The following is a 21,602-nucleotide window of genomic DNA, read 5'->3' as shown; positions in this document are numbered from 1 at the left end:
GGTGGATTAGACAGTATGTGATCTGTCCTATGACCTCCGGTGGATTAGACAGTATGTGATCTGTTCTATGACCTCAGATGGATTAGACAGTATGTGATCTGTCCTATGACCTCCGGTGGATTAGTCAGTATGTGATCTGTCCTATGACCTCAGATGGATTAGACAGTATGTGATCTGTCCTATGACCTCCGGTGGATTAGTCAGTATGTGATCTGTCCTATGACCTTCGGTGGATTAGTCAGAATGTGATCTGTCCTATGACCTCAGATGGATTAGACAGTATGTGATCTGTTCTATGACCTTCGGTGGATTAGTCAGAATGTGATCTGTCCTATGACCTCAGATGGATTAGACAGTATGTGATCTGTTCTATGACCTCCGGTGGATTAGTCAGTATGTGATCTGTCCTATGACCTCAGATGGATTAGACAGTATGTGATCTGTTCTATGACCTCCGGTGGATTAGACAGTATGTGATCTGTCCTATGACCTTCGGTGGATTAGTCAGAATGTGATCTGTCCTATGACCTCAGATGGATTAGACAGTATGTGATCTGTTCTATGACCTTCGGTGGATTAGTCAGAATGTGATCTGTCCTATGACCTCAGATGGATTAGACAGAATGTGATCTGTTCTATGACCTCCGGTGGATTAGTCAGTATGTGATCTGTCCTATGACCTCAGATGGATTAGACAGTATGTGATCTGTTCTATGACCTCCGGTGGATTAGTCAGTATGTGATCTGTCCTATGACCTCAGATGGATTAGACAGTATGTGATCTGTTCTATGACCTTCGGTGGATTAGTCAGTATGTGATCTGTCCTATGACCTCAGATGGATTAGACAGTATGTGATCTGTTCTATGACCTCCGGTGGATTAGTCAGTATGTGATCTGTCCTATGACCTCAGATGGATTAGACAGTATGTGATCTGTTCTATGACCTCCGGTGGATTAGACAGTATGTGATCTGTCCTATGACCTTCGGTGGATTAGTCAGAATGTGATCTGTCCTTAGATGGATTAGTCAGTATGTGATCTGTTCTATGACCTCAGGTGGATTAGTCAGAATGTGATCTGTCCTATGACCTCAGATGGATTACACAGTATGTGATCTGTCCTTAGATGGATTAGTCAGTATGTGATCTGTCCTTAGATGGATTAGTCAGAATGTGATCTTTCCTTAGATGGATTAGTCAGTATGTGATCTGTTCTATGACCTCAGGTGGATTAGTCAGAATGTGATCTGTCCTATGACCTCCGGTGGATTAGACAGTATGTGATCTGTCCTATGACCTCCGGTGGATTAGTCAGAATGTGATCTGTCCAATGACCTTAGATGGATTAGTCAGAATGTGATCTGTCCTATGACCTCAGATGGATTAGACAGAATGTGATCTGTCCTATGACCTCCGGTGGATTAGTCAGTATGTGATCTGTTCTATGACCTCCGGTGGATTAGTCAGTATGTGATCTGTCCTATGACCTCCGGTGGATTAGTCAGAATGTGATCTGTCCTATGACCTCCGGTGGATTAGTCAGAATGTGATCTGTCCAATGACCTTAGATGGATTAGTCAGAATGTGATCTGTCCTTAGATGGATTAGTCAGTATGTGATCTGTTCTATGACCTCAGGTGGATTAGTCAGAATGTGATCTGTCCTATGACCTCAGATGGATTACACAGTATGTGATCTGTCCTTAGATGGATTAGTCAGTATGTGATCTGTCCTTAGATGGATTAGTCAGAATGTGATCTGTCCTTAGATGGATTAGTCAGAATGTGATCTGTCCTATGACCTCAGGTGGATTAGTCAGAATGTGATCTGTTCTATGACCTCCGGTGGATTAGACAGTATGTGATCTGTCCTATGACTCCAGATGGATTAGTCAGTATGTGATCTGTCCTATGACCTCAGATGGATTAGTCAGTATGTGATCTGTCCTATGACCTCAGATGGATTAGACAGAATGTGATCTGTCCTATGACCTCAGATGGATTAGTCAGAATGTGAACTGTCCTATGACCTCCAGTGGATTAGTCAGAATGTGATCTGTCCTATGACCTCCAGTGGATTAGTCAGAATGTGATCTGTCCTATGACCTCCAGTGGATTAGTCAGAATGTGATCTGTCCTATGACCTCAGATGGATTAGTCAGTATGTGATCTGTCCTATGACCTCCAGTGGATTAGTCAGTATGTGATCTGTCCTATGACCTCCGGTGGATTAGTCAGAATGTGATCTGTCCTATGACCTCAGATGGATTAGTCAGTATGTGATCTGTCCTTAGATGGATTAGTCAGTATGTGATCTGTTCTATGACCTCCGGTGGATTAGACAGTATGTGATCTGTCCTATGACCTCCGGTGGATTAGTCAGAATGTGATCTGTCCTATGACCTCCGGTGGATTAGTCAGAATGTGATCTGTCCTATGACCTCAGATGGATTAGACAGTATGTGATCTGTCCAATGACCTTAGATGGATTAGTCAGAATGTGATCTGTCCTTAGATGGATTAGTCAGTATGTGATCTGTTCTATGACCTCAGGTGGATTAGTCAGAATGTGATCTGTCCTATGACCTCAGATGGATTAGACAGTATGTGATCTGTCCTTAGATGGATTAGTCAGTATGTGATCTGTCCTTAGATGGATTAGTCAGAATGTGATCTGTCCTTAGATGGATTAGTCAGTATGTGATCTGTTCTATGACCTCAGGTGGATTAGTCAGAATGTGATCTGTCCTATGACCTCCGGTGGATTAGACAGTATGTGATCTGTCCTATGACCTCAGATGGATTAGACAGTATGTGATCTGTTCTATGACCTCCAGTGGATTAGTCAGTATGTAATCGGTCCTATGACTTCCGGTGGATTAGTCAGAATGTGATCTGTCCTTAGATGGATTAGTCAGAATGTGATCTGTCCTATGACCTCAGGTGGATTAGTCAGAATGTGATCTGTCCTATGACCTCCGGTGGATTAGACAGTATGTGATCTGTCCTTAGATTTATTAGTCAGAATGTGATCTGTCCTATGACCTCCGGTGGATTAGTCAGAATGTGATCTGTCCTTAGATGGATTAGTCAGAATGTGATCTGTCCTATGACCTCAGGTGGATTAGTCAGAATGTGATCTGTCCTATGACCTCAGGTGGATTAGTCAGAATGTGATCTGTCCTATGACCTCAGGTGGATTAGTCAGAATGTGATCTGTCCTATGACCTCCGGTGGATTAGACAGTATGTGATCTGTCCTATGACCTCAGATGGATTAGTCAGTATGTGATCTGTCCTATGACCTCAGATGGATTAGTCAGTATGTGATCTGTCCTTAGATGGATTAGTCAGTATGTGATCTGTTCTATGACCTCCGGTGGATTAGACAGTATGTGATCTGTCCTATGACCTCCGGTGGATTAGTCAGTATGTGATCTGTCCTATGACCTCCGGTGGATTAGTCAGAATGTGATCTGTCCTATGACCTCCGGTGGATTAGTCAGAATGTGATCTGTCCTTAGATGGATTAGTCAGAATGTGATCTGTCCTATGACCTCAGGTGGATTAGTCAGAATGTGATCTGTCCTATGACCTCAGATGGATTAGTCAGAATGTGATCTGTCCTATGACCTCAGATGGATTAGTCAGTATGTGATCTGTCCTATGACCTCCGGTGGATTAGTCAGAATGTGATCTGTCCTTAGATGGATTAGTCAGTATGTGATCTGTCCTATGACCTCCGGTGGATTAGTCAGAATGTGATCTGTCCAATGACCTTAGATGGATTAGTCAGAATGTGATCTGTCCTATGACCTCCGGTGGATTAGTCAGAATGTGATCTGTCCTATGACCTCAGGTGGATTAGTCAGAATGTGATCTGTCCTATGACCTCAGATGGATTAGTCAGAATGTGAACTGTCCTATGACCTCCAGTGGATTAGTCAGAATGTGATCTGTCCTATGACCTCCAGTGGATTAGTCAGAATGTGATCTGTCCTATGACCTCCAGTGGATTAGTCAGAATGTGATCTGTCCTATGACCTCAGATGGATTAGTCAGTATGTGATCTGTCCTATGACCTCCAGTGGATTAGTCAGTATGTGATCTGTCCTATGACCTCCGGTGGATTAGTCAGAATGTGATCTGTCCTATGACCTCAGATGGATTAGTCAGAATGTGATCTGTCCTATGACCTCCAGTGGATTAGTCAGAATGTGATCTGTCCTATGACCTCAGATGGATTAGTCAGTATGTGATCTGTCCTATGACCTCCAGTGGATTAGTCAGTATGTGATCTGTCCTATGACCTCCGGTGGATTAGTCAGAATGTGATCTGTCCTATGACCTCCGGTGGATTAGTCAGTATGTGATCTGTCCTATGACCTCCAGTGGATTAGTCAGTATGTGATCTGTCCTATGACCTCCAGTGGATTAGTCAGAATGTGATCTGTCCTATGACCTCCAGTGGATTAGTCAGAATGTGATCTGTCCTATGACCTCCAGTGGATTAGTCAGTATGTGATCTGTCCTATGACCTCCAGTGGATTAGTCAGTATGTGATCTGTCCTATGACCTCCGGTGGCTGCATTGTGGCTCCTGTATACACAGTGCCTTCGGATAGTATTCAGACCCCTTGACTTTTTCCACATTTTGTTACGTTACAGCCTTATTCTAAAATATATTAAATAAATCCTCATAAATCTACACACAAAACCCCATAATGACAAAAGCAAAAACAGATTTTTAGAAATGTTTGCAAATGTATTGCTATGAGACTCAAAATTGAGCTCAAGTGTATCCTGTTTCCTTTGATCATCCTTGAGAAGTTTCTACAACTTGATTGGAGTCCATCTCTGGTAAATGCAATTGATTGGACATGATTTGGAACGGCACACACATATCAGAGCAAAAACCAACGCATGAGGTGGAAGGAATTGTCCGTAGAGCTCCGAGACAGGGATTGTGTCGAGGCACAGATATGGGGAAGGGTAAATTTCAGCTGCATTGATGGTCCTCAAGAACACAGTGGCGTCCAACATTCTTAAATGGAAGAAGTTTGAAACCGCCAAGACTCTTCCTAGAGCTGGCCGCCCGGCCAAACTTAGCAATCAGGGTAGAAGGGCCTTGGTCAGGGAGGTGACCAAGAACCCAATGGTCACTCTGACTGAGCTCTAGAGTTCCTCTGTGGAGATAATTGTCCTTCTGGAAGGTTCTCCCATCTTCAGCACTCCACCAATCAGGTCTTTATGGTAGAGTGGCCAGACGAAAGACACTCCTCAGTAAAAGGCACATGACAGCCCGCTTGGAGTTTGCCAAAAGGCACCTAAAGACTCTCAGACCATGAGAAACAAGATTCTCTGGTCTGATGAAACCAAGATTGAATTCTTCGGCCTGACTGCCAAGCGTCATGTCTGGAGGAAACCTGGCACCATCCCTACTGTGAAGCATGGTGGTGGCAACATCATGCTGTGGGGATGTTTTTCAGCGGCAGAGACTTGGAGACTAGTCAGGATTGAGGGAAAGATGAACAGAGCAAAGTACAGAGAGATCCTTGATGAAAACCTGCTCCAGAGCTCTCAGGACCTCAGACTGGGGTGAAGGTTCACCTTCCAACAGTACAATGACCCTAAGCACATAGCCAAGACAACACTGGAGTGGCTTCGGGACAAGTCTCTGAATGTCCTTGAATGGCCCAGCCAGATCCCGGACTTGAACCCGATCGAACATCTCTGGAGAGACCTGAAAATAGATGTGCAGCAACACTACCCAGCCAACCTGAAAGAGCTTGAGGATCTGCAGAGAAGAATGGGAGAAACACCCCAAATCAGGTGTGCCAAGCTTGTAGCACAAACAGACAAGAATATCAAAGGTTGTGTGTGTGTGTGTGTGTGTGTGTCAGGGGTGTAGGCATGGGAGCTATATTTTTTTATGCTCTTTATTTGTTTATGTTCCAAAGGGGACATTACTTGTATTTTTAACTAAACATGCAAACACCTTAGGATTGAATGCATAGCAAGCAGTGCACTGGGTTTGTCATATTTTATGAAATATATCAGAACAGGTGAACTGGAATAACATTCACTCTCACGAGATGGGTTGCCAAAAATAATTAACTGAAAGCCACACCACCAATAATTCATGAATATGACTACATTGAAGCATATGTCACTGTGCTTCTATGGCTATATGCACCATGCCACTGCAAATTTCATTTGTTAATTTAGCAAACAAGATAGCTCATAATCCAGAGCTTTTATCAGTCAACAGATGTATATTTATAGCTTCAATTAGCTTCAAAACAGCAAAATATTCTATCAGCCTAATAGCAGAATGTGTAGAATAGCATGAGATTAGCTATAAAACTACACATTGTCATTGCCCCATGGCAAAATGTGTAAAATTGCAGCAATTCGCTGCTTTACCTATATTTCTGGCTATGCCACTGGTGTTTGTGTGTGTGTGTGTGTGTGTGTGTGTGTGTCAGAGAAGAAGGTAGTACATTTCCAGGTGCAAATTGTTTGAAGTAACGAGTCTTATTTCTTGCCCAAAATCTTATAGTCAACGCAGAACAGTGTCACAGGCCACCAGTTGCCAATATCCCACAGGCAAGTCACGTTTGCCAGAAACCTTTTCAGCAACAGTTGAGAGTTGTTTTTCTCCTGATTAAATCAAAGACTACAGGAAAAAAATTGAATTGAATTTAGACCTCTGAGGTGGTTCGATACCTTCAGAACGCAGTAATTGACTTGTTAGGCCGTGGTGACTCAAAACCCAGATCCACATTTTGTATAACATGTTTCTGATGGCCTAACCCTTAATACCATGGACCTCCACTCACATTTCTGAACAAATGTCATTTCCAGCTTAACTATGTGTGTAGAGGGACATGATGCAAACATTTTTCAAAGGCCAAATCTTTGTCCTCCAAATAAAGACTAAAAACAGGGTAAGAAGGTAAGAGGCCACTTTATGTAGGCTGTGTTGACATTTTGTCAGTAAAACGGCCTGTATCTATACTGCCATTATCATGGAGTCGTCGATTGACACAGTGGAGAGGTGAACTCCAGTGTCTTCGTCTGCCTGGGGGCTTAGAATATTACCCAACGGATTACACGACAAAGAGTTACATTTGATTACATAGTGCACAGAGTATCTACTTCACTTAAGAATCTCCGGGAGGGGGGAAAAAAGCATGTCACCGAAAGAGTAGCATCTCAGCATCTCTGCGGTGGAGATGCTACTCCGCAGCAAGAGTAGCATCTCCACCGCAGCAAGAGTCCACCGCAGCAAGAGTAGCATCTCCACCGCAGCAAGAGTAGCATCCCCCGCAGCAAGAGTAGCATCCCCACCGCAGCAAGAGTAGCATCCCCACCGCAGCAAGAGTAGCATCTCCACCGCAGCAAGAGTAGCATCTCCACCGCAGCAAGAGTAGCATCTCCACCGCACCAAGAGTAGCATCTCCACCGCAGCAAGAGTAGCATCTCCACCGCAGCAAGAGTAGCATCTCCACCGCAGCAAGAGTAGCAGGGGTAGTATCCCCAACGCAGGGGTAGCGTTTCCTCCACCACCACCTCAGAGTGAAAATAAAGCAGAGGCAGAGAAGGAGGGATGGAGGAAGGAGGGATAGAGGGGAGACAATCTCAATACTGTACTGATGTGAATATAAACACGCTTACAAATCACGAGCAATGAGGTAAGGAGGCAAGCTGAATAATGTAAGCTGTTTTGACAGAGCTCTCCATCACCACTTGCAGCAAAGTGAGGTGTCTGAAAGCCTGGGTGCTAAACTCCTCCAAAACACATATGGGGCTATATGTATCAAGCATGACAGAGCAGGATCAGTTTTGCCTTTTAGATCACAATCAATAAGATTACATGGATGCTCTATACATACAAATGTAAAGCGTGATAATATGTGTTTGATAAAGATATTTGAGAAACATCTATTGAAGCTTAGATTTATTAGGATCCCCATTAGCCAACGCCAATGGCAACAGCTAGTTTTACTGGGGATCCTCATTAGCCAACGCCAATGGCAACAGCTAGTCTTACTGGGGATCCCCATTAGCCAACGCCAATGGCAACAGCTAGTCTTACTGGGGATCCCCATTAGCCAACGCCAATGGCAACAGCTAGTCTTACTGGGGATCCCCATTAGCCAACGCCAATGGCAAACAGCTAGTCTTACTGGGGACTGTGAAAAGACCCCTGGTGGTATGTTTGGTGGTGTATGTAACGGCAGCCTTCCTCCTCTTCACGAGAAGAGAAGGTGTAGCAAGGATCGGACCAACACGCAGCGTAGCCAGTGCTCAACATGTTTAATTACGAAAACTGTGAACAATTACAAATAACAAAATAAATGTGGCAAACCGATACAGTCCTAGCTGGCGCAGAGAAACACAAAGACAGGAAACAACCACCCACAAACCCCAACACAAAACAAGCCACCTATATATGATTCCCAATCAGAGACAACACAAAACATCTGCCTCTGATTGAGAACCATATTAGGCCAAACATAGAAACAGACAAACTAGACACATAACATAGAATGCCCACCCAGCTCACGTCCTGACCAACACTAAAACAAGCAAAACACACAAGAACTATGGTCAGAACGTGACAGCGTAAGTGTTAGACTTGGGCGCTATCCCGTATATACTGTATACCGGGGAATTTGGAAAAAGCCACAGGATGGTTTTTGAATACCATCAATACCGTTGAAACTATTTCTTTTTGTAAAGTTTTTAAATACATTTTAATATTTGTAGCAACTCTTTAAGTAAATACCTGGAGTCAACTTGTGCAATATGTTAGAAGATGAAGCAGATTGCATTCTTCATTTGAGACCGGTCTCATTATTTTACATTATGAAGCTTACCGTAGTTCCCCAGAAACTAAAATCACATTCGGTAGCTCCTACCCATATACAGTTGAAGTCGGAAGTTTACATACTCTATATAATATATATGTTTGTATGTAAGTGTATGGGGAACACAATCACTATAATGAAATATTTGGACCAATAGGCAATAAGACACTCAAAAACCACAGCCACAGCATGTCATAGCAAACGTAACATACACATAGGCTATGCTAATACATTATACACCTCAGGTACAGTTGAAGTCAGAAGTTTACACTTAGGTTGGAGTCATTAAAACTCCATAAATTTCTTGTTAACAAACTATAGTTTTGGCAAGTAGGTTAGGACATCGACTTTGTGCATGACACAAGTAACTTTTCCAACAATTGTTTACAGACAGATTATTTCACTTATAATTCACTGTATCACAATTCCAGTGGGTCAGAAGTTTACATACACTAAGTTGACTGTGCCTTTAAACAGCTTGAAAAATTCCAGAAAATTATGTCATGGCTTTAGAAGCTTCTGATAGGCTAATTGACATAATTTGAGTTAATTGGAGGTGTACCTGTGGATGTATTTCAAGGCCTACCTTCAGACTCAGTGCCTCTTTGCTTGACATCATGCGAAAAACCAAAAAAATCAGCCAAGACCTCAGAAAAAGAATTGTCTACCTCCACAAGTCTGGTTCATCAATAGGAGCAATTTCCAAGCGCCTGAAGGTACCACGTTCATCTGTACAAACAATAGTATGCAAGTATAAACACCATGGGACCACACAGCCGTCATAGTGCTCAGGAAGGAGATGCGTTCTGTCTCCTAGAGATGAATGTACTTTGGTGCAAAAAGTGCAAATCAATCTCAGAACAACAGCAAAGGACCTTATGAAGATGCTGGAGGAAACCGGTACAAAAGTATCTATATCCAAAGTAAAACGAGTCCTATATCGACATAACCTGAAAGGCCGCTCAGCAAGGAAGAAGCCACTGCTCCAAAACCGCCATAAAAAAGCCAGATCATCAACTTGTTCAACAGCCAAACCATTTATTACCAGATTCAGCTGATGTTTAGAACTTCTGGAATGATTTGTACCAAATACAAGGCACTTAGGTTTAAAAAGATGATGCAGCCTACGTTTACAGAATTTGACCACTAAGCCAGTGGAACTGCATAATTAGTGTTACTGCATAAAAACATGCTCAGATGAAAAGGGAATCACTCTGATAAATACAGACTGGGTGTAGGCTGTATGAGGGAAAGATGCATCCTCAGAAAAATAAACACATATTTGTGGGAATATGGCTAAAAGATGGCCTGAACTAGCCTTTGCTATGCAAACCTTGGCAAGGAAAGACCCGATGTTGACGAGGAAACACTTTACAGAACCACAACGATGAGGCAGATTGTTTTTACAACGATGAACGACAGAAGAGCTAGAAGCTTGACTCAACACCGTAATGCAGAATAACACCGATTGGAAGAGTCAGTCAATATCATGGCCCAGATAGTGAGCAATAATCAATACCATGACACAGCATGAGACTTCTACTACCATGACACAGCATGAGACTTCTACTACCATGACACAGCATGAGACTTCTACTCATCAACACCACCAGGGCCAGAAACTATCTTTGTTGTATTTAAAAATCTACCAGCCACTCAGATAATTTTTTTGTTGCCATAATTACAACAAAAATCACAACAAAAACAGATGAGAACGCTTAGTAATGCTTCTAAAACAAGAAATGTATTACTAGTAAGAAGTAATGTGATATATTACTCAATTTAATGTAATATTCTGTGACCTTTGTCTTTTAACCAAAATATCACAGATGAGAAAAACAAATTCAGCTGCCCCTTTAAGGTTAACTTGGTAATGGGGCCTCTCTAATCCTCATTTGTGCCTGTGACAATCTCACTAGTAGAGGCCGATGATGTATCTTTGCTAGCAGTGGAAGCAAACTCAAACTTTGAAAATCAACCTACCTAAACAATGTAAATAGCCAAGAAACACGAAGACAAAGTTTTACTTTAGAAGACTTGAGTAAATTTGACCAACTTTCATACCTGTGCGCATTGCTTCTAAAAACAAATCGTTCAGCACTCCACTCACAGTGCGCAGCTCCCCATCAGGTGGTGTTGCTGCGCAAGGTTGTGTTACGGTGGTGACAGGACTGGGCCTTATGGTGGACAAGTCAAGGTTATATCTTCTATTTTCCCCAGATTATTTTACCGTACAGATATTGTGATTCTCGTCATCTGTTGCTTGCGCCCCACCCCAGCTCAACTCCCACGTAACCCTCACCTTCCACGAGTGCAGAGTTAAAAGTACACACAAAGGGTTAATGGTCACAGAGAACAACAACACGCTGGGTGCACCAAGCCACCGGGAGGCCATTTTAGGGCAGGTGACTAATTGGCAAATAGTGGAATCAAAGCCTATCAATCATACATTAAACATTAATATGTTTAAAGAGCACTAGGTCTATATGGTAACTTTATAATATGGCTTATCTGTGGCCAAATATAGATAAGGACAGTATTTAGCCTACAATATGATCGTTTCCATGGATATTACGAAAGAACAACAATCAAACCATATCATGGAAAACTACACAGTAATATAGTCAAGTGTAGCCTAGTGTTTAGACCTATAACAAAATAGTTTAAAGACTTAGGCCTTTATTATCTAGTTACAATAAACAGTTGACATCAGAAACTGTCTCACGTACAATGCAAAGCGGGAGGTCATCCGGAGTCCTGCTGAGTTTTGGAATGGTTCGCCATTTGAACATATCCTATATACTTGCACAACCACAACCTAACATTAGGTTAGCAACACGTAGGCAACAACCACACATACACACAGCACATACTTAGGTCTAACTTTCTGACTGACCCCCAAATCAGTGAACAGATACCTATTATGAAAATATTACTAAATATCATTCTACTCTATCAGAGAAAGTTGATCAATTGCGATTCCATTCGGCTTTGACAACCTATTACACTAAACTCACAATAGCAAACAGAGGAGCTCTAAATAATGAATGAGTGCACTATTAGAGCGAATCCACTGCCATTTGAGTGGACACACGGAACACAGGAAACTGTGAATAATATTAAGAAAACCGGTGCCCCCATCGTAACTTTCCCAGTATAGATGAATTAATATGCATATGATGTATGGTCTGGCCAGACATTGGAGCAGTATCAAAAAAGTTCCTAATATAAACTGACTATACCAAACATTAGGAACACCTTCCTACTACTGAGTTAAACCCTCTTTTGCCGTTAGGACAGCCTCAATTTGTTGAGGGATGGCCTCTACAAGGAGTCGAAAACGCTCCACAGGGGATGCTGGCCCACGTTGACTCCAATGCCGTGTTGTGTCAAGTTGGCTGTATTTCCTTTGGGTGGTGGACCATTCTTGATACACACAGGAGACTGTTGAGTGTGGAAAAACCCAACAACGTTGCAGTGCTTGACACAAACCAGTGAGCCTGGCACCTACACTGAACAAAAATATAAATGGAACATGCAGCAATCTCAAAGATTTTACTGAGTTAGTTTACATAAGGAAATCAGTCAATTAAAATAAATCCATTAGGCCCTAATCTATGGATTTCACATGAATGGGAATACAGATATGCATCTGTTGGTCACAGATACCTTAAAAGGTAGGGGCGTGGATCAGAAGATCAGTCTGTATCTAGTGTGACCACCATTTGCCTCATGCAGCACGACACATCTCCTTCACATATAATTGAACAGGCTGTTGATTGTGGCCTGTGGAATACTCCTCTTCAATGGCTGTGTGAAGTTGCTGGATATTGGCAGGAACTGGTACACGCTGTCGTACACATTGATCCAGAGCATCCCAAACATGCTCAATGGGTGACCCGTCTGGTGAGTATGCAGGCCATGGAAGAACTGGGACATTTTCAGCTTCCAGGAATTGTGTACAGTTCCTTGCAACATGTGGCTGTGCATTACCATGGGGTGATCACATGAGATGATGGCGGCAGATAAATGGCATGACAATGGGCCATCAGCAAACAGCTCGCCCACACAACACCATACACGGTACAGTTGACACTGTGATTCATCCGAGAAGAGCACACTTCTCCAGCGTGCCAGTGGACATCGAAGATGAGCATTTGACCACTGAAGTCGTTTACGACGTTGAACTGCAGTCAGGTCAAGACGACGAGCATGCAGACGAGCTTCCCTGAGACGGTTTCTGACCGTTTGTGCAGAAATTCTCAGATTTGTGCAAACCCACAGTTTCATCAGCTGTATGGGTGGCTGATCTCAGATGATCCAGCAGGTGAAGAAGCCGGATGTGGAGGTCCTGGGCTGGCGTGGTTACACATGGTCGGTGGTTCTGAGGCTGGTTGGACATACTACCAAATTCTCTAAAACAATGTTGCTAGAGAAATAAACATTCAGTTTTCTGGCAACAGCTCTGGTGGACAATCCTGCAGTCAGCATGCCAATTGAACTATGGCATAGTGTTGTGTGACAAAATTGCACATTTTAAAAAGTAGGACTGGGCGGTATACCGTATTTTAGAATATACCGGTATTGATGCACGGACCGGTTTGGGTTTTTACTTTACCTTCTATACTGGTATTTGAATGTTTGGTTTGTTAAATGTGATATGTCGCGTGTAACGTACATTTTTATAGTTTACTTCACTACTTGAGTCATCTCTCTCCGCTCTCTCTCCTTGCCGCTCTCCACACAGACCTAGCTCTGCCTCCTGTGACTCAAGGAGCGCATTTATTGCTGCTCAACCACGAGACACTTGCGTTCAGTCTGCATGGTCAATGCAGCACATGCAACAATGTTGATTACAACGATGCTGTACAATGTTGATTACAACGATGCTGTTTTCACTTTGCTTCTTAACCTCTCTAGGCTAGGGGGCGGTATTTTCACATCCGGATGAAAAGCGTGCCCAAAGTAAACTGCCTGCTACTCAGGCCCAGAAGCTAGGATATGCATATTATTAGTAGATTTGGATAGAAAACACTGAAGTTTCTAAAACTGTTTGAATGATGTCTGTGAGTATAACAGAACTTATTTGGCAGGCGAAACCCCGAGGACAAACCATCCAGGATTTTTTTTTTTTGAGGGGTTTCTATGGAGATCTAGATTTCTAAGGCACTTGCTTGCAGTTCCTATCGCTTCCACCGAATGTCAACAGTCTGTGGAAATTGGTTGATGTTTTTCCTTTGTGTAATGAAGAAGTAGGGCTGTTCAGAACGAGGGTCGAGTCTAGTGTACTGTTTGTTAGGACCTGAAAGCTCGCTCCATTTTGTTTTTATCCATTATTGAACGCAGTTTATCCCGTCTTAAATTTTATTTTAATTTTATTGATTATTTACGTTAAAAAATACCTAAAGTTGTATTAGGAAAGTTGTTTGAAATGTTTGGACAAAGATTACAGGTAACTTATTAGATATTTTGTAGTCATGTTGCGCGAGTTGGAACCGGTGTTTTTCTGGATCAAACGCGCAAAATAAATGGACATTTTGGATATATAACGACGGAATTAATCGAACAAAAGGACCATTTGTGATGTTTATGGGACATATTGGAGTGCCAACAGAAGAAGCTCGTCAAAGGTAAGGCATGAATTATATCGTTATTTCTGAGTTTTGTGTCGTGCCTGGCGGGATGAAATATAGTTGTCTGTGTTTGGTTGATGGGGTGCTGTCCTCAGATAATAGCATGGTTTGCTTTCGTTGTAAAGCCTTTTTGAAATCTGACACGGTGGCTGGATTAAGAAGAAGTAAAGCTTTAATTTGGTGTATTGCACTTGTGATTGTATGAAAGTTAAATATTTCTAATAATTTAATTTGAATTTGGCGCTCTGCCATTTCACCGGATGTTGTCAAATCGATCCCGCTAACGGGATTTGATCCATAAGAAGTTTTAATATAAATCCACAAGTGTTCTATAATTAGTTTGTGTTTCTTACATCGGCAAACAGCTAGCTTGTCTTTTCTTAGCAAGTTGGGCCTAAATTTGGTTAGCCGCTAATGCTAATCGCTAACTAGCTAATAAATATATTGAGTCAGGGCAAACTATACAGCCTGAAAATACCAGTGATGGTGTAGACCTGAATCAGCATGCTGTTTGTGTAACAGTATCTTCTAAATCAAAGAGGCACACGCGAACCAAGAATATGTTAGCTCCATGAAGTAGCTAAGAGAAACATTCAACGTAGTAGTGATTGGTCAATCGCGAACGAGTCGGCTCTAAGAGCCGGCTCTTGTAGGTGAACGTTGGGAGCCGGCTCGCATATCAGAAGAGCCGAATCTATTTATAAAAATATAAAATAATTAAGATTTGAATAATCAAAAGATTTAAATGAATACAATTAACTAATTCAAAGAACGAAAAATAAATAAAATAATATAGGCCTAAATGATCAAGCGCACACATTTGTTCTGACTGTCTGCTCAGACTAACAGCCTCGCCTGTTGTTCCTGTCAATCAGACACGCAGTGTCAACCAATGAACCAAAGATGCATGAGGGAGGGCCGAGCCCACTCACTCAGTCACGCACTTAGCAGCGGAGGAGAGAGAGGAAGGACAGCTGTGAAAACAACAGCTGGAAAATGAGTCGGCAGCACAGTAGCATTTGGATGCATTTTAATAATGTAGACAATGTTAGAGGTAGAATTTGCCGGTGTTGGTTGTTCTACGCACAACCAACACCGGCATATGCGAACTGTGTACCCAACTGTGAAGCTAGCTGTAGCAGAACTTCGAGAAACTAGCGGGCATGCTAGTGATAGTGGTGGAGCCAGCACCTCCACACGTGGAGATGTATGTGAAATGTAAATGTAATGTATCCACTCAGTCAAGTAGGCCTACTCTGCGACCCACAGCAACGCATTCTTCTATGGACCAGTTTATGCCAACGTCTATGTCTGTAGCAAAACAAGGCCAAATGATATTGCATTGGTTAAAATGATTGCCAACGATTTCCAGCCATTTTCGATCGTGGAGGACAGAGGTTTTAGAAATTAGAGCAATGGTCTAAATCCAATGTACACAATACCAAGCAGAAAAACCCTTTCAAATCACGTATTCCACAACTGTACAAGAGCACACAGGCTTCAGTGTGGGAAAGAGTCCAAAAAACTACTGCAGTTTGCCTTACCACTGACTACTGGACATCTTACATGTCAGTTACATGTCACTTCATTGAAGATTTTTTCGATGTCTAGCTGTTTTCTGGACTGCTTTGAGTTCAGCAACAGACACACCTCAGTGAACTTGGCAGAGGCCAGAGTGGCCAGAGAATGGCAAGTAGATGGAAAAGTGGTCTGTTGTGTTAACGACAATGCAGCTAACATAACCAAAGCCATGAACATTTTAAAATGGACCCATCATCCATGTTTTGCCCACACAATCAACCTGATTGTAAGAGATGCTCTGAAGGTGATGAAGCCCACTGTGGACAAAGTGAAAGCAGCTGTAGAATACTTCCACAGGAGCACAGTAGGTGCTGAAAAACGAATGTCTACACAACGCCAGATGGGAATGCCTGAGCTGAGGCCTAAACAAGACTGCACTACAAGGTGGAATTCAACATTTTATATGTCGAAGCAGTTTCTTGAGTCAAAGGATGCCATCATCTCTATCCTGGCCATTGTCAATTCCCCTGTTGATGCTCTGACCAAAGAGAGGTGGTGGAGGTGTGCAGAGTCCTGGAACCCTTTGAGTAGGTCACTGTGGAGATCAGTGGAGAGAGGTACAGTAAGCAGTTATTACTACATATTATTTAATCCAGTATTATATATGTATATGAGCAGTAGATTAGAATGTAGTATCAGTAGACAAACATGAACCTGAACTAATAAGTTACTGTTCTCTCTTTTCAGCTATGTGCCAGCCTCAAAAATGATACTCCTGTGTAAGGGTCTGCAGCGAATCACAGCCAGCCGCCAGAGAGAAGCAAATGTAACTACAGGACATGTGACAGAGTTGATGGACACCCTATGTTCATCAATGGACAGAAAGTTCCACAGAATGGAATATTATCACGTGCTATCAGAAACCGCTGCACTTGACCCCAGGTTTAAGAAGTTAGCCTTCAGTGATGCCAGAGCGATTGATCAGGCTCTTCAAAGAATAGCCCCAGCAGAATAGCCAGAATGCCCATCAATACAATGTAGCCAAAGTTTATAGTGTCCCTTAGGGAACACTTATCAACACTTTAGTTCCTACCCTGTCACAATAACTCCTCCCTGGCATTTTCATTCGTTGTCATGTCAAACAACACTGTATTCAAAGTGCCCACTATTATAGTCTAACTATTAGAATCTATTTTCATGATTCCGAAAGTTCTCCCAAGTGTTTTGCTCTAAAGCGCAAGTCAAATCGCAATTGCAACATTTGGTTAAAAAATAAGGCCTAGATTTCCAAATAAATCATTTTCGGTCGTGGTTGAATTGAACAGTATAAAACAATCAGAATGGAGAAAGACTCATTGAAATCACTTAGTGTGTTGCCACCCTAGGATCACTCACTACTCATAAAGCAAATGTACAACTTTTATTATTCAAAAACTAAATATATATATTTATTCAATACCGTGATATAATATTTTGGCCATATCACCCAGCACTATTTTAGAGTGGGCCTTTTATTGTCCCCAGCACAATGTGCACCTGTGTAATGATCATGCTGTTTAATCAGCTTCTTGATATGCCACACCTGTCAGGTGGATGGATTATGTTGGCGAAGGAAAAATGCTCACAAACATAAATGTAAACAAATCTGTGCATAAAATTTCAGAGAAATAAGTTTTTGTGTATGTGGACATTTTCTGAATGGCACACATACACAATGCATGTCTCTATTGTCTCAAGGCTTCTTTAACCTGTCTTCTCCTCTACATCTACACTGATTGAAATGGATTTAACAAGTGACATCGATAAGGGATAATAACTTTCACCTGGATTCATCTGGTCAGTCTATGTAATGGAAAGTGCAGGTGTCTTTAATGTTTTGTGAACTCAGTGTCCTTAATGTTTTGTGAACTCAGTGTCCTTAATGTTTTGTGTACTCAGTGTCCTTAATGTTTTGTGTACTCAGTGTATGTTTATGCAGGGCTTTGCTTAAACAACTACTACCAACTCACAAACAGGTTGTAGTACTACTGTATGCCATGTAGTCTAACTGTAATAGGAGTCTACCTGCTCTGTTTACAATACGAAGCCTTCTGGGATTTCCCTTGGAAGAAGAACGGCATGTTTATGCCAATGAAACAGCACATCTCACTGGATCCGATTCTGGACAGATAAGGGAATGGAGCCTATGGCTTTAACTCTGTTATGCTCCCAGTTCCAACTGATTTATAAATGAGGCGCAGGAGATGTGGATGATTGAGAACTGAAATACTGGTTGTTGTTACTGCATATCCGCGGACATCCTGCAATATTTGGAATTCACTACAAATCTGTTGGAATCTTGGTCAGGATGTTGATGTGCTGTCTGCATAAATATTGATATGTAGTGTTTTATCATGGAGTCCTGAGGCTACTTAGTGCTGCCTGATGGAAAGTCCCTACTGGTTTCTACTGCGTTATCACATGTAATTGGATGATACCTACAGCTAATTGACCATCAATGGCCATCATAAGCAGAGCTAATCCAGCTCAGGTATAGGTCAGGGATAGCGATGAAAATACACAACTACACGTCGTGGAGATCCACCGTCCAAGGATGGAGACGAGAGAGTGTCTTTGGTTTGAGTTAGCGAAGCATTGCGTAATTGTGCTCTTGAACGTTACATTGCAGAGATGCACAGAAAGTGACACACTTAGAGTGACTGCCTGGGATCTTGGCTTGAATCTAGGCCAAAGAGCTACGAAAGATAATGCAGCCTTACGGTCATCTATATAAAGTGTGTCCCGGTCACTTAGTGTTACACATTTTCTATTTGATTGGCGAGCTACTCTGGGTTAGCTCAGGTATCTCTACAGCTCTACAATAGGTGGATACTTGGTCTGTTGGAGACTGGACTGACACTAACACAGTGTGATAACAGTGTTAAAGATACACTCTGTAGGATTTGATTACCACAGAAGAATTGGGCCAGAGTCCACCAACAAAAACATAAACAATGGAACAATATTCCAAGATGCATTCGTAATAACAAAAACATCTGTATCATTTCTGCCTGATAGACTTGCAGTAGGTGGTTGGATCTCTGAACGTACTAGAAGAACCCAATTTGAAAAACAGCTGTGATAGTTTTATGTTAAGCAATAAATGTAGACCACATCGTGGAATCAATCACTTCCGTTGCCGTGAATATTCACTCTCATGAATACCTCTGCATCTCACTGCTGTGGTCAAAGTGGAGCGGTGAATGTATCATTTCACAGCCTAGTGGAGAATTCAAGATAACATAGTTGTGTCCCAAATGACATCGCATTCCCTTTATAGTGCACTACTTTTGACCACGGCCCATAGGGTTCTGTTCAAAGGTAGTGCACTATATGGGGAACAAAGTGCCATTTAGGACGTATTCCATCTCTTGCACCCCTTGAGTTTAAACACTAGGAATTCCTCCCACACATAAACTGCATTGATTCAAACGTTAATTCATACCTCATTTCTCTAGAATCCCTTCATCACATTATAAATGAATTGCGAATGAGACACAGGGACACAGTGCTCCTCCTAACAACTCTACTAATGCTTCAATGAGATACGAGTCAGACCTTCAGGGTCTCCGTCCCAAATGGCACCCTTTTTCCTGAATAGTGTACTACTTTTGACCAGCCAGGGACCGTTGCCTCTCTACAGGGACTATTGGCCTTAGCCCTCCACCTAAGCTGCTGCCCTCTGAATGGCCTCTCACTGTTGACAGCCAGGGAGAGAAAGTGGCGGCCCATGGACTGCAGCGAGGGCAGAGCTAGCATAGGAAGGAGAGTGAGAGTGAAAGAAAGAGAGAGGGGGGAAAGAGAAAACTGAAGAGAGAGAGATAGAAAAAGAGAGCGACCGAGAGAGAAAGAGAGACCCACAAAGAATTTGAAAACAAATCACATTTTATATCTATTAGGTGAAATACTACAGTGTGTCATCACAGCATCAAGATGTGTGACCTGTTGCCACAAGCAAAGGGCAACCAGTGAAGCACAAACAAAACTAATATTTATCTCTTTTGTACTTCAACTATTTAGATTAGATTAGAGTTTATTAGTCACATGCACAGGGTCTGAGATGTAATAGCATGGTACAATGACATTCTGAAGCAGGGCAGGTCAAAGGGAAGTGAATGAAACAATAATACAAAATAATAATAAAATATGAACACCTTCCTAATATTGAGTTGCCCTCCCCTCCTTTTCCCTCAGAACAGCCTCAATATGTTGAGGCATGGACACTACAATGTGTCGAAAGCATTCCACAGGGATGCTGGCCCATGTTGACTCCAATGCTTCCCACAGTTGTGTCAAGTTAGCTGGATGTCCTTTGGGTGGTGGACCATTGTTGATACACACAGGAAACTGTTGAGCGTGAAAAACACAGCAGCGTTGCAGTTCTTGACACAAACCGGTGCGCCTGGCACCTACTACCATACCCCGTTCAAAGGCACTAAAATCTTTTGTCTTGCCCATTCACCCTCTGAATGGCACACATACACAATCCATGTCTCAATTGTCTCAAGGCTTAAAAATCTTTTTTTAACCTGTCTCCTCACCTTCCTCTATACTGATTGAAGTGGAATTAACAAGTGACATCAATAAGGGATCACAGCTTTCACCTGGATTCACCTGGTAAGTCTGTCATGGAAAGAGCAGCTGTTCCTAATTTTAATATTAGGGTAAATAAATGTCTATTGGGGGGTGGTGGCAGGGTAAATACATGTCTATTGGGGGGTGGTGGCAGGGTAAATAAATGTCTATTGGGGGGTGGTGGCAGGGTAAATAAATGTCTATTGGGGGGTGGTGGCAGGGTAAATAAATGTCCATTGGGGGTGGTGGCAGGGTAAATAAATGTCCATTGGGGTTGGAGGCAGGGTAAATAAATGTCCATTGGGGGGTGGTGGCAGGGTAAATAAATGTCTATTGGGGGGTGGAGGCAGGGTAAATAAATGTCTATTGGGGGGTGGTGGCAGGGTAAATAAATGTCCATTGGGGTTGGAGGCAGGGTAAATAAATGTCTATTGGGGGGTGGAGGCAGGGTAAATAAATGTCTATTGGGGGGTGGTGGCAGGGTAAATAAATGTCTATTGGGGGGTGGTGGCAGGGTAAATAAATGTCCATTGGGGGGTGGTGGCAGGGTAAATAAATGTCCATTGGGGGGTGGTGGCAGGGTAAATAAATGTCCATTGGGGGGTGGTGGCAGGGTAAATAAATGTCTATTGGGGGGTGGTGGCAGGGTAAATAAATGTCCATTGGGGGGTGGTGGCAGGGTAAATAAATGTCTATTGGGGGGTGGTGGCAGGGTAAATAAATGTCCATTGGGGTTGGAGGCAGGGTAAATAAATGTCCATTGGGGGGTGGTGGCAGGGTAAATAAATGTCCATTGGGGGGGTGGTGGCAGGGTAAATAAATGTCCATTGGGGGGTGGTGGCAGGGTAAATAAATGTCCATTGGGGGGTGGTGGCAGGGTAAATAAATGTCCATTGGGGGTGGTGGCAGGGTAAATAAATGTCCATTGGGGGTGGTGGCAGGGTAAATAAATGTCCATTG

The 21,602-nt window shown here is 42.5% G+C and overlaps 1 protein-coding gene across 7 annotated transcripts in view; it reads right to left on the bottom strand.

Annotated features, from left to right (window-relative positions):
• LOC139536232 (vitamin D3 receptor B-like) overlaps positions 1–21,602 on the bottom strand; it is a 105,841-nt gene that overhangs the window by 41,011 nt on the left and 43,228 nt on the right. The gene's annotated exons all lie outside the window — the stretch shown is intronic.

Source organism: Salvelinus alpinus, chromosome 12 (genome assembly GCF_045679555.1).
Source record: "Salvelinus alpinus chromosome 12, SLU_Salpinus.1, whole genome shotgun sequence".
Lineage (NCBI taxonomy): Eukaryota > Metazoa > Chordata > Actinopteri > Salmoniformes > Salmonidae > Salvelinus > Salvelinus alpinus.
This window is presented reverse-complemented; position numbering and strand designations above follow the sequence as displayed.